The sequence below is a fragment of the Pan paniscus genome, chromosome 13 (genome assembly GCF_029289425.2).
Source record: "Pan paniscus chromosome 13, NHGRI_mPanPan1-v2.0_pri, whole genome shotgun sequence".
In the NCBI taxonomy this organism is placed as follows: Eukaryota; Metazoa; Chordata; class Mammalia; order Primates; family Hominidae; genus Pan; species Pan paniscus.
This window is the reverse complement of record NC_073262.2, coordinates 87,948,249-87,957,657: the sequence shown is the minus strand read 5'-3', so window position 1 is coordinate 87,957,657 and position 9,409 is coordinate 87,948,249.

Here is a 9,409-nt window from a genome sequence, read left to right as displayed (position 1 = left end):
TGCCAGTCTGTGTCTTTTAATTGAGGCATTTAGCCCATTTACATTTAAGGTTAATATTGTTATGTGTGATTTTGATCCTTTCATTATGATGACAGCTGGTTATTTTGTCCGTTAATTGATGCAGTTTCTTCCTAGCATCAATGGTCTTTACAATTTGGCATGTTTTTGTAGTAGCTGGTACTGGTTGTTCCTTTGCATGTTTAGCGCTTCCTTCAGGAGCTCTTGTAAAGCAGGCTTCACGGTGACAAAATCTCTCAGCATTTGCTTGTCTGTAAAGGATTTTATTTCTCTTTCACTTATGAAGTTTAGTTTGGCCGGATATGAAATTCTGGGTTGAAAATTCTTTTTTTTAAGAATGTTGAATATTGGCCCCTACTCTCTTCTGGCTTGTAGGGTTTCTGCCAAGAGATCCACTGTTAGTCTGATGGGCTTCCCTGTGTGGGTAGCTCAACCTTTCTCTCTGGCTGCCCTTAACATTTTTTCCTTCCTTTCAACCTTGGTGAATCTGACAATTGTGTGTCCTCGAGTTGTTCTTCTCGAGGAGTATCTTTGTGGTGTTTTCTGTATTTCCTGAATTTGAATGTTGGCCTGCCTTGCTAGGTTGGGGAAGTTCTCCTGGATAGTATCCTGAAGAGTGTTTTCTAACTTGGTTCCATTCTCCCTATCACTTTCAGATACACCAATCAGACGTAGATTTGATCTTTTCACATAGTCTCATATTTCCTGGAGGCTTTGGTCATTTCTGTTTACTCTTTTTTCTCTAATCTTGTCTTCTCGCTTTATTTCATTAATTTTATCTTCAATTACGGATACCCTTTCTTCCACTTGATCGAATCGGCTATTGAAGCTTTCCATGCATCACAAAGTTCTTGTGCTGTGGTTTTCAGCTCCATCAGGCCATTTAAGGTCTTCTCTACACTCTTTATTCTAGTTTTAGCCATTTGTCTAACCTTTTTTTAAGGTTTTTAGCTTCCTCGTGATGGGTTAGAACATGCTGTTTTAGCTCAGAGAAGTTTGTTAGTACCAACCTTCTGAAGCCTATTTCTGTCAACTCATCAAAGTCCTTCTCCGTCCAGCTTTGTTCCATTGCTGGCGAGGAGCTGCGATCCTTTGGAGGAGAAGAGGCGCTCTGGTTTTTAGAATTTTCAGCTTTTCTGCTCTGATTTCTCCCTATCTTTGTGTTTATCTACCTTTGATCTGTAGGGACCAGCCCTACAGGGCCTGTGGGTTTTTCTCCTCATGTGCGGCAACGAGAGATCATAGAAATAAAGACACAAGACAAAGAAATAGAAGAAAAGATAGCTGGGCCTGGGGGACCACTACCACCAAGATGCGGAGACCAGTAGTGGCCCTGAATGCCTGGCTGTGTTGTTATTTATTGGTTACAAGACAAGGGGGCAGGGTAAGTATTGTGAGTCATCTCCAATGATAGGTAAGGTCACACGAGTCACGTGTCCACCAGACAGAGTCCCTTCCCTGTTTGGTAGCTGAGGTGGAGAGAGAGAGGGGACAGCTTATGTCATTATTTCTTCTATTCATTTCTTGGAGAGATCAAAGACTTTAATGCTTTCGCTAATTCTGCTACTAGAAGATAGAGCCAGGTGTACAGGGCGGAACGTGAAAGTGGACCAGGAGTGTGACCGCTGAAGCACAGCATCACAGGGAGACGTTTAGGTCTCTGGATGGCTGCAGGTGGGCTTGACTGATATCAGGCCTTCCACAAGAGGTGATGGAGCAGAGTCTTCTCCAACTCCCCCTGGGGAAAGGGAGATTCCCTTTCCTGGTCTGCTAAGTAACCGATACCTTCCCAGACACTGGTGCTACTGCTAGACCGACGTCTGCCAAGTAAGGGGTGCCTTCCCAGGCACTGGCATTACCGCTAGACCAAGGAGACCTCTAGTGGCCCTGTCCGGGCATGATAGAGGGCTTACGCTCTTGTCTTCTGGTCACTTCTCACCATGTCCCTTCAGCTCCTATCTGTGTATGGCCTGGATTTTCCTAGGTTATAATTGTAGAACAAAGATTATTATAACATTGGAATAAAGAGTAATGCTACAAATTAATGATTGATAATATTCATATATAATCATCTCTATATTCTATGTCTAATATAACTATTCTTATTTTAAGTATTTTCTTTATTATACTGGAACAGCTTGTGTCTTCAGTCACTTTATTATACTGGAACAGCTTGTGCCTTCAGTCTCTTTATTATACTGGAACAGCTTGTGAATTTAGTCTCTTGCCTTGGCACCTAGGTGGCTTCCTGCCCACATCAGTCTTTGATGCTGGTGACCTACAGATGGGGTTTTGGTGTGGATGTCCTTTTTGTTGATGTTGATGCTATTCCTTTTTGTTTGTTAGTTTTCCTTCTAACAGTCAGGCCCCTCAGCTGCAAGTCTGTTGGAGTGTGCTGGAGGTCCACTCCAGAACCTATTTGCCTGGCTATCACCAGAGAAGGCTACAAAACAGCCAATACTGCAGAACAGTAAATATTGCTACCTGGTCCTTCTTCTGCAAGTTTTGTCCCAGTGGGGAACCCATCTGTATGAGGTGTCTGTTGACCTCTACTGGGAGGTGTCTCCCAGTCAGGCTACACGTGGGTCAGGGACCCAGTTGAGGAGTCAGTCTGTCCATTCTCAGAGCTCAAAAACTGTGCTGAGAGAACCACTGCTGTCTTCAGAGCTGTCAGACAGGGATGTTTAAGTCTGCAGAAGTTGTCTTCTGCCTTTTGTTCAGCTATGCCCTGCTCACAGAGGTGGAGTCTATAGAGGCAGTAGGCCTTGCTGAGTTGCGGTGGGCTCCACCCAGTTTGAGCTTCCTCTTTGTTTACTTATTCAAGCATCAGCAATGGCAGATGCCCCTCCCCCAGCCAGGCTGCAGCATTGCAGGTCAATCTCAGACTGCTGCACTAGCAGTGAGCAAGGCTTTGTGGGTGTGGGACCCACCAAGCCAGGCACGGGAGGGAATATCCTGGTCTGCCAGTTGCTAAGACAGTCGAAAAGCACAGTATTTGGGTGAGAGTGTATCATTTCTCCAGGTACAGTTTGTCACAGCTTCCCTTGGCTAGGAAAGGGAAATCCCCCAACTCCTTGTGCTTCCCAGGTGAGGCGACACCACGTCCTGCTTCGGCTCACCCTCTGTGGGCTGCATCCACTGTCCAACCAGTCCCAGTGAGATGAGCTAGGTACCTTAGTTGGAAATGCAGAAATCACCTGTCTTCTGCATCAATCTCACTGGGAGCTGCAGACCGGAGCTGTTCCTATTCGGCCATCTTGGAAGCGACTGAAACCTTAACCAATATTTTATACACAGTAAAATGCAAACTCCTTGTCAGTTCTATGAGTTGTTAAAAACACTTTTGTCTAAATATCACCAAGGTCAAGATATAGACTAATTCCAATGTCCCCTTAAATCTTTTGTCCTTTTAGTCAAACCATATCCCCACTGATCTATTCCAGAATATCATTTCAATAATATCACAGAGCAGTTTTTTGAGTCTGATTTCTTTCCCTTAGCATACTGCATTTAGATTTAGCTGCATTGTGGTGTGTGTCAGTAACACATTTTTTTATTGCTGAGTAATATTAAATAGCTGTATTACTGTTTGATTATCAATTCACCAATTGAACAGCATTTTGATTGCTTTCAAACTGGGGTGATTATGAATAAAGATTATATACATATTTGTTTACAGTTTTCTGTATGAACATAGTTTTTATTTCTTTTGAGAAAATACCTAGGAGTGGGATTGTATTTAGATTTAAAAGAAACACCAATCTGCATTTAAAGAATGGCCGTATCTTGTTATTTTCCAACTAGCAACAAATGAATATTTCCATTGTTCTTCTTCTTTGCTGTCATATTTATTGTCCATTTTTATATTTTAAAAATGTTAGTCATTTTAATAGGTGTGTAGCCATATTTCAATGGAACTGTGTGAGTGTGTAGGCATATATGTGTTAATTGGGAGACAATTCACGTACTATAACATTCAATAACATTCATTCTTTTAAAGTGTACAAACTCAGTGGTTTTTAGTATATTCACAAAATTGTGCAACCATCACCAATATCTGATTTCAGAATATTTTTTATCACTCAAATAAAACCCCAAACTAATTAATGATCACTCATTGTCCCCTCCTCCCTTAAGCCCCAGTCAAAAACTAGTATACTTGTATCTTTATGGATTTGTCTACTCTGGACATTTCATATAAGAAGAAACATACAATATGTGGTCTTTTTTGTGTGACTTGTTTTACTTAGCATTTTTTTTTCAAGGTTCACCTACTTTGTAGCATGATTAGTACCTGATTCCTTTTTATGGCTAGATAATTTCCCATTGTCTAGATATACTACATGTCTTTATACAATACATTCATCAATTGAGAGACATTTTAATAGTTTCCACTTTTTGGTTATTATCAATAATGCTGTTATGAATATCATGCATATTTTTATACTGATGTATATTTTCAGTTATCTTTGGTGTATACATAGGAGTACGATTGTCAGTTTGTATGGCAACTCTAAGTATAAATTCTTGAGGAACAAACTGTGTTCTAAAGTGGCTGTACCATCTGAAGTTTCTATAAGGATGTTTGAGAGCCCTGATTTTTCCATATCTTCTGCAAATATTTATTATCTTCTGACTTTTCAAAATTAGAACCATCCAGGTATATAGTGGTACCTTGTGACTTTAACTTTCAATGTCCTTATGACTAATGGTACTGAACATCTTTTCATATGCTTATTGGCTATTTCTATTAATATCTCTTCTTTAGAGTAATGTTCATTCAAACCCTTTGTGTATTCTGATTGAAATATTTATCATTTTATTATTGAGGAGAAGTATTTATACATTCTTAATAAAAGTCCTTTATCAGATATGTGATTGGAATTTTTTTCATTCTATGGGTTAACATTTTGCTTTCTTGATAGTATACTTTAAAGGACAAATTTTATTAAGTCCAATTTATTTATTTTTTTGTTGTTCTGCTTTTGGTTTTATATCCATGAAATCATTGCCTAATTAAGGTCACAAATACTTAGACCTATTTTTTCTTATACAAATTTTATAGATTTATATCTTACCTTTATGTCTTTAATTTGTTTTGAGATTTTTTTCTCTTAACGTATGTTGTGAAGTATGGGTCTAGATTGATTATTTTGCATGTGACTATCTAGTTGGCACAGTACCTTTTACTGAGAAGTCTGTACTTCCCCTTGAATAGTTTTCCCATCATAGTTAAAGTCAATTGATGGTAAATATAAGGGTGTATTTATGAAATATCAACTGCATTCTGTTGATTTATATGCCTATCCATATGACAACAACACAAACTTTTGTTTATGGTAGATTTGTATTAAGGTTTAAAAGCAGGATGTATGACGCCTTCAATTTTGTTCTTTTTCAAGATTGTTTTACCAGGCATGGTGGCTCGTGCCTGTAATCCCAGCACTTTGGGAGGCTGAGGCAAGTGGATCACTTGAAGTCAGGAGTTCAAGACCAGCCTGGCCAACAAGGTGAAACTCCATCTCTACTAAAAATAAAAAAATATTTGGGCATGGTGGCAGTTGCCTGTAATCCCAGCTACTCGACAGGCTAAAGCAGGAGAATCGCTTGAACCCGGGAGGTAGAAGTTGCAGTGAGCCAAGATCGTGCCACAGTCTCTTTTTGTGAGACACCACCACATAAAAAAAAAAAAAAAAAAAAAAGCAAAGAAAGAAAAAAAATTGTTTTGGCTTTACACTGGCCCCAGCAATTCTGCATGAATTTTAAGAACAGCTTGTCAATTTCAGCAGAAAAGGAAGCTGGGGTTTTGATATCATTTGTGAATCTGTGGAAAAATATGGGGTATATTGCCGTCTTAACACTAATAAGTCTTTCAGTTTACAACGACAATATTTCTTTCCATTTATTTAAGTCATTAATTTCTTTCAATAATTTTGTATAGCTTTCAGTGTACAAATCTTGCATTTCTATTGCTCAGTTTATACACAAGAATTGTCCTGCTTTTGATGCTGTTATAAATGGATCTATTTTCTGAATTTCATTTTTGGATTGTTTATTGCTAGTGTGAGAAATACAGTTGATTTTGGTATATTCACCTTATATCTCTCAATCTTATTTAATGTATTTATTATCTCAATTTTTTTTCCTGATGGGTTTCTTAGAAATTAATATATACAAGATATCATCTGTAAATATAGACTTACTTTTTTCTATCTAATCAAATGCCTTTTTTGTTGTCATTACCTAATTTCCCTGGCTAGAGCTTTCACTGCAATGTTGAATAGGAGGAGCAAGAGTGAATATAGATGTCTTGTTTCGATTTTAGTGAGAAATCTTTCAGGCTTTCACCATTAAATATGATGTTAGCTGTAAATGTTTCAGAAATGTTTTTTGCCAGGTTTAAGAAGTTCCCTTCTATTTCTAGTTTCTTTAGCTTTAGTGTTTTTATCACAAAAGATTCTTGAATTTTCTGAAATGCTTTTTTTCTGCATCAATTGAGATCATTGTTTTCCCTTTATTTTATTATTGTATATTACATTGTTATAATATTACATTAATTGATCTTCTCAGGTTGTGCCTCCTTGAATTCCATACTCCACATCTCACTTAGTCACGTTATATGATTCTTTTACACATTGTATACATTGCTGAATTTGATTTGGTAATATTTCATTGATTTTTTGTGTTTTATGTTTGTTTGTTATGTATATATTTACAAAAATATTGGTTTTAGTTTTTGTTGTTGCTAATGTCTTTGTATGCTTTTGTTATTAGGGTAACACTGGCCTCATAGTCAGATTTTTGTGGTGTTCCTTCTGCTATTTTATTGAAGAGTCTTAGCGATTGGTGTTAATGCTTTTTATAATATCTGAGATAATTCAATAATGAGGCTATCTGCACCTAGGCTTTTCTTTCTGAGAAGGTTTTTGATTACTAATTCAATCTTCTTATTTGTCAAAAATCTATTTATATATCTAATTTTCTTGAGTTAGTTTCAGTTATTTGTGTCTTTCAAGATATGTATCTGTTTCATCTAGGAATCTGTTTTGTTGACCTAAAATTGTTTCCATATTCCTTACAATCTTTTTGTTTTATATCTAAAGTCACGAGTAATATATTCTGTTTCTGGCTTTAGTAATAAGAGTTTTCTTCTTTCTTTGTTTGCCGAGCTAAAGTTTTGTCAAGTTTGTTGATCTTTACAAAGAACTACGTTTTGGCCTTGTTGATTTTTCTCTATTGTTTTTCTGTTATACATTTATTAATTTATGATTAAATCTTTATGATTTCCTTTGTTCGGCTTGCTTTATCTTTATTTTGCTTCTTTTTAATATCATTAGGTGGATGGTTAGATTATTAATTTGATATCTCCCTTTATTTTATTTTTTGAGACAGAGTCTCACTCTGTCACCCAGGCTGGAGTGCAGTGGCGCAATCTTGGCTCAATGCAACCCTGCCTCCCGGGTTCAAGCAATTCTCCTGCCTCGGCCTCCCAAGTAGCTGGGATTACAGGCACCTGCCACCATGCCCAGCTAATTCTTTTGTATTTTTAGTAGAGACAGCATTTCACCATGTTGGCCAGACTGGTTTCTAATTCCTGACCTCGAGTTATCAGCCTGCTTCAGCTGCCCAAAGTGCTAGTATTACAGGTGTGAGCCACCGTGCCTAGCGGATCTCCCTTCATTGTAAAGATAGCCATTTAAGGCCCAAAATTTTCTCTCAGCGCTGTTTTGGTGAATTCCACAAGTTTTGGTGAATAGTTGGTGAATAGCTATTTTTCAGTTTCATTTATTTCCAAGTATTTGCTAGTTTCCCTTTTGAATTCTTCTTTGACATATGGTCAAAGCAGCGTGTATTTTTAGTGGGATTTATAGTATGTTTTACTTTTCACATATTTATTAAGTCCCAAAATTTCCAACTATTAATGATTTCTAATTTCACACAATTGTGGTTGAAGAGTATACTTCGTATTATTTCACTTTTTAACTTCATTGAGACTTGTCTTAAGGCCTAATATATAGTCAATTCTGGTTAATATTCCATGTGCATTTGAGAAGAATGTGTAAATGTTATCCTAGTTTTTCATTCTTGCAATGCTTTTATCTCATTTTAGTGTTAAGGCAATATGATAAGGGAGTTGTATCCAAAATATAGGAAGAGTGCTTAAAATTCCACAATAAGAAAGCAACCCAGTGAAAACAATAGATAAGGATATTAAAAAAACACCTCACCACAAAAAGATATACAGATGCCAAATATGCACATGGAAATATGCTAAAGATCATATGTCACTCGGGAATTGCAAATTAAAACAAGTGAGATATCACTACACACATATTACAATAGATAATATCTAAAATCCTGACAACACCAAATGCTGGTGGAGATGTGGAACAATAGGAACTCTCAACCACTGCTGGTGTGATAATGTAAAATGATATGGCTACTTTTGAATACAGTTGGTAATTTCTTACAAAGCTGAAAATAAATCTTACCATTACATTCATCAATCATGTAAATAGGTATATGCCAGATTGAATTGAAAATGTATATCTACATAAACCTGCACATAAATATTTATAGCAGCTTTATTCATAAGTGCCAAAAGCTGGAAGCAACCAAGATGTGCTTTTAAGAGTCAATGGAGGAACAAACTTGTTTATCATACAGTGGAATATTATATAGTAATAAAAAGAAATAAGCCATCAAGCCTTGAAAGACATGTAGGAAACATAAAGGCATATTGCTGTGTGAAAGAAGTTACACACTTCTTTCTGAAGGGGCTACATACTGTGTTTCCAAATATATGATATTCTGGTAAAGGCAATGCTATGGAGATAGTACAATAATCAGTGGATACCAAGAGTTGGTTGAAGGAGAGTAGGGCTGCAATAGGTGAAGCATATGGGATTTTTAGAACAGGGAAACTGTTCTGCATGGCACTGTATGGTGGACACAAGACACTATATATTTGTCAAAATCCACAGAACTGTACAATACAAAGGGTAGCCTTTATGTAAACCATGGACTTTATTTAATACTAAGGTATCATTATTGATTAACTGGTGGTAGCAAATATAACACACGTGTGCAAGATATTGCATACATATGCAAGATAATAGGGAAACTGGTGGGGGATAAAAGGCATATCTGAACTGTACACCATCTGCTTAATTTTTCTATACATCTAAATAATTCTAAAATAAAATTAATTAATTTAAAAAATGTATCAATGTAGGAGTATTTTTGGATTCTATATATTGTTTCATTGATTTGCATAACTATGCCTTCAGCAATATCAGCCTGTCTTGATTAGTGTAGCTTTAGAGTAATCTTGAAATAAACTAGTGTGAATTTTTAAGTTTTCTTCTTCTTTTTAAAAATTGTTCTGGCT